At 42.8% G+C, this 5,449-nt stretch overlaps 1 non-coding gene across 1 annotated transcript; it reads left to right on the top strand.

Annotated features, from left to right (window-relative positions):
- The first annotated feature begins 463 nt into the window (after positions 1-463).
- Positions 464-535, top strand: trnar-ccu (transfer RNA arginine (anticodon CCU)). The gene has a single exon. It is a non-coding gene; the product is annotated as a tRNA-Arg (tRNA).
- Positions 536-5,449: the final 4,914 nt, after the last annotated feature.

Below are 5,449 nucleotides of genomic sequence, written 5' to 3'. Positions count from 1 at the left end.
TTTCCCCAAATATTTTTGGCATATGTATATATCCTAAAATGAAACAATTTGTTTTCCACATTTATCTTTATACCTTTATTCCACAATGACCAACATGTGTGCTTAGGTGGTTCCGTGGTGTAACAGTTAAAACTCTAAATCCAGCAATCCAAGTTCAAATCTTGGTGGGACCTTTTCCGACTTTCCTGCCACGTCTTGTTGTGCTATTCCACCGTGGAGAATCTGGTTTTGACCCTGCTTCTTCTTGAATGCTAAATGGATCACCTTACACTAGGAGACTGGCATCCCAGTCCTAATACAATACATACTATAGGCGTACTCTTTTCAGACACTGCATGCTGACCACGATGACCAGATCTTTCTGGAACCATCAAACGTGTCCACGTTTAGTTGACACCTGATCTAGTCTAATTGGCAACAATGGCTGACGTTAATAATAAGAGCAAATGGGAGAGGACAATCAGCCCCAGTGGCCTATGGATAAGGCACTGGCCTCCTAAGCCAGGGATTGTGGGTTCGAGTCCCATCTGGGGTGTTGGTGAGCAGAGTGGCGCAGCGGAAGCGTGCTGGGCCCATAACCCAGAGGTCAATGGATCGAAACCATTCTCTGCTAATCACCTTTAGGTGACTTGAAGCAGGATAGTATTGCTGGAATGGGTTGAAGCACCAACTGAGAAACAACACATATCAGGCTGCTACAGCATCCATTTCGTGGTCTGTCCTTCAAGTGAGTAAGACAGCCTGTGCAGAGGTTTGGGCACAAGAGGAACAAAGAACCAAACATGCCCTCTATTCTTCACAGTCCTACGAGAAAATTCAGATCACCTCACTCCACAGACAAGTTCAGATGCTCTTGCCTGAAGCCACGCAATGTTTTCATGAGAGTCACAAAGTAGTGTGTACATTCATTATTACAAACCATTGTATTTCATTTACATTTTTAATATAACAGAATTTATGGCATCCATTGGTAACCCAGGAACTGCCTGTATACACTATAAATACATATTTACATAGGTACCCTTTACAATAAGACTACCCTATAAAGGATTCACAAATGGCTTCCGATTGGGTTATTAAGTAGGTTGTAAACACTATATAAATCATTAATAACGGTTATAAGCAAGTTGTAACACAGTTTTCATATATTAATGTGGGCTCACTATTTGGCAAGATCATGTTACTGCTGCACTTTTCATCCATCTATTCTGTTAAATCTCAGATCTTGCTAGTTGCTTAGCTCACTTTATGTAGTCCCTTTATCAGAGAGCACGTTAAAAAGTCTTCATCTCGTTTTTATGACCACTGGTTTACTAGTTACTGACATTTATAACTGGAAAAAAAGGAGCCTTCCTATAAAGTGTAAAACACACCACCATTTACTAATGAGTTGCTGGGTTGTTTCTAGAGTGATGACTATACATTTCGTCTCATACCGAGTAAAGACAGCAGAAATTCTCTACGTGACACATCATTTTTATTACGTTCTCTATTTTACACTAAGGGTAACTTTGCTGTGGCTCCTTTGAAAGTTTCTTCAGGTACAAAAAACATAATGTGTTAGTGAAAGTGGGAAAGGACAAGAAATAGGGAATTCACACTTTCATCAAATAAATTAGAAAAAATCTGCAATCAGAGTAGGGATGCCCCCTACAGGGAATGATAAATATATTTTTATATTCTAGAAGGGCTAGCTGGAGTGTTTGCTTGCTAAGAAAAAAAAATCCATGTGACAACATGGGCTGGTGTTTAAATGATGAGAGAAGCTGAAACCCGAGGGGGAGTGGTTGGTAAACCAGACTAGCTATAACCATGTCTCAGAAGAAGTCTAAAGTATGGCAGCATTTAAAACCTTTAAAGGACAACCCTACCAAAGTTAATTGCAAACTCTGTATGTAGAACTCACTTATCATTCAACAACTTCGAACATGGCAAATCAAGAGAAACAGGTAGGTTTCAGAGCAGGTAACGCCGTGAATTTATTTTAAATAGTTTCATTTCTTTATTCACTTACACATTGTTTTAAATGTTTAAAGTGAAATAAAAAAATTAGTTCTATGAGAGCTTGATTTAAACAGAAACACATGTGTGCTGCCTGTCTCATTATTCTGACAAATCCTTATGGTAGCAACATTATATATCAGCAATTCAAATAGGCCACAATTCAAATCACATGCAGCTATTTATTGATTTTAAAAGCTCAAAAATATGTTCCCATGACTCTGTTGCATTTGATTGTGTTAAAGTTGTCAAAAGGGTACAGCCCTAAATCAGAGTGACGTGATTTCTTATACTGAATATCTTGGGTCGTCTTCTATATCACTATTATCAGCCTAGCTTCGCTGTCATTTCAGGAAAGGTGATAAAAAGCTCATATTGTGAGTGAGAACTTACAGATACCAAGGTGTAAATGTTCACTGCACCTTTTCATGTACAAATTCAGAAAATCATAATCAAAAATGTACTTATTTGGGTCTACTGAAACATGATTAAGTATGAAAACCTCATCATCAAAATTTTAATAAATTCCTGAAGAGTAAATCAAATCCTTGGATAGGACTTGAATCACAAGTCTTACAGTCGTATACGAAAACTGACACAACAAACTGATGATAGTGCTCCATCATTTATTGTTCCAAAATAAAAGGGGAAATTAGAGGATGAATGTATGATGATGTGGACAGAAGGAAGAAAAAGAATGCAGAATGAAGGACTGAAGAGAGCTGGTAACGAGGGAGGGCGTCTATGAAATCGTAGAAAATGTTCATTTAGACACCCCGCCTTCTGCCAGATCAGCTCGTATCGGCCTGTGATTGGCTGCGGAGCACAAGCCGGTCAGAAATCTGCTGAAGTGTCCGTTGGTCCTGAGGGGAAAAACGTGAGTTACAATACATAAATATGCAAATTCAGTTCTAAAACACTGGTTATTGTCTTAAAACACCATTTTTCAGATCCATTTGTGAAGATCCACTGGACAAAAATTCATTAACCCATCGTTAACACTCTAACCCATCACTAATACACCTGATACAACTTGTCTACCAATCAGCACACTCTAAAGATGTAAAGGCGGAACATTCACCTGGGGCTACATTGGACATGTGCTATTCAGCGGGTCCTCAGGCCTGGGTTTGAAAAGGAAGAAGCTTGAATACTCCTACTCCTGAATAAAGAGGCCAGTCTGCTCAGAACCACTTATAGTCAAACTGGCAAAGTTCTGCTTCTGCTGATCAATCATTAGCATCTGAAGATTAAAGAGAAAGATGGAGAGATCATAAGACAGAGCAAAATCCTGGTGTATTGTACATAAGAGAAATATTCCAATGTTAACTCTCTTGGAGAGAAGGCTCCTCACACTTACAGTAAAAGCTTCATGAAGGCCAGAGAGTCTCAGAGGAAAATCCTGGATTCCAAGGCTTCGGGAATACAGACTGTAACAACAACCAACAAACAAAACAGTTTAAAACTTTCCCCTGATTAAATCCACTTGTCACTTGATGTATCACAAAGGTGATGTGTACCACATATATATAGACCGAGGTTGAAGGTTTTTTTTAAAAAAAAAAAGCCATTTCACACATTACGTTTAACAACAACTGCAAAGGACAAGGGAAAACTCACCATATGGAAGGCAGCTCTATGGCCTCACCTGGTACATGTGCAAAGATCTGCTGAGAAAAAACACCATTTGGTTACAAATGAGACGAAACACTCAGAACATTGTAAGAATCTAACGACTTGTCCCTGTCCATATTAGCAAAAATTGAACTGAAAGCCGACATGTTAGTTCCGACCGATGGAAAGAGAAGCTTTTTTACCTGAGGGCCAGCAGCACCTGTGAAATCTCTTGAATCAGGGCCTAGGGATGGACCTGTGGGGGAACCTGGGGCAAATGCTGGGGGCTGAGTTGGGGCAATTCCAGCGGTTGGTCCACAGCCAAATCCCAAGGATAGTCTGTGAGAGAACCCCAGGTTTGATTTGTGGAAAACCATGAGGGTGGTCCAGGAGCAAATCCAGCTTGTGGTCCAGGGGCATATCCAGGGGCTGAATTTGGTGCAAATCCTGGTGGTGGTCGAGGGGTAGATCCGCTGGGTGGTCCAGGGTTAAATGTGTGGAAATTCCTGGTGGTGGTGAGGGATTAAATCCAGGGTGGTGCAAGATTAAAGTCCAGGCGGTGGTCCATGGCAAATCCTGGGGGTGGTCCAGTGGCAAATCCTGGGGGTGGTCCAGGTGCAAATCCTGGGGGTGGTCCAGGAACAAACCCTGGGGGGACCAGGTGCAAATCCTGGGGGTGGACCAGGTGCAAATCCTGGGGGTGGACCAGGGGCAAATCCTGGAGGTGGACCAGGTGCAAATCCTGGGGGGGGCCAGGTGCAAATCCAGGGGGTGGCCTACAGGCAAATCCAGGGGGTGGACCAGGGGCAAAGCCTGGGGGTGGTCCAGAGGCAAATCCAGGGGGTGGTCTGGGATTAAATCCAGGGGGTGGTCCAGGATTAAATCCAGGGGGTGGCCCACGGGCAAATCCTGGAGGTGGACCGGGCCAAATCCAGGGGGTTGCCCTCGGGCAAATCCTGGAGGTGGACGGGGCCAAATCCAGGGGGTGGTCCAGGATTAAATCCAGGGGGTGGTCCAGGGGCAAATCCTGGGGGTGGTCCTGGAGGAAACCCTGGAGGAGGCCTTGGTTCAGTGGGAATTCTGATGGAGTGGGTCCTCATGCTCCTCAGACGCTACCACTCCGTCCCGTCCAAATGACACAATGTTGTGTGACCTCGTCACCTCTTTCTGCTGTGATACACACCAAACAGACATGATTAAAATACCAGTTTGCATGTTAGTTATCACAGTAAATTGACTTTTGCATCTGACAGCTGGACAACTCTTACTTTGAATCCCAAAAATCTTTTGGTGACTGACTTGGCCTCCCGGCGGTAGGATGTCAGCCTCAGAATTTGCCCTTGAAAGTGCTACAACACAAAATGAAGACACTCGATGTTCATGACAAACAAAGAGACTGAAAAAGACTGACTTCAGAAGATAATAGACCAACACAAATGAGCCTCGGAATTTACCTTCATGCAAGTGACATCCTGCACTATTGCAAAGCACTCCGGAAGATCCTGCAGAATGAGCATTGAAAACAACCATTGAAGAAGAACAACAAACATATTTCTTACAGTTCATAGACACAGAGGCCAGAGATCAAGACCCTGTGACACTTTCATATGTGTGAATTCACTACCTCTGCATTCAGGGTAAAATACTCCCGCGTTGAGACCCACCAGCGCCGGCTCATAGCTCCTCTGACCAGGTCCAGGTGCTGGTATTTCACCTCACAAACCTGTACAAGCACCAGAAAATGTACGAATAGTAATTAAAACCACTCATGAATATGTGTTTATGAAAGAAAATCAAATCAAATCCGTAATTAACAGTTTTGGAAGCGTACCAC

The sequence above is a fragment of the Chanos chanos genome, chromosome 16 (assembly GCF_902362185.1).
Source record: "Chanos chanos chromosome 16, fChaCha1.1, whole genome shotgun sequence".
Lineage (NCBI taxonomy): Eukaryota > Metazoa > Chordata > Actinopteri > Gonorynchiformes > Chanidae > Chanos > Chanos chanos.
Note: the sequence above shows the minus strand (reverse complement) of the source record. Positions and strands in the feature narration are given on the sequence as shown.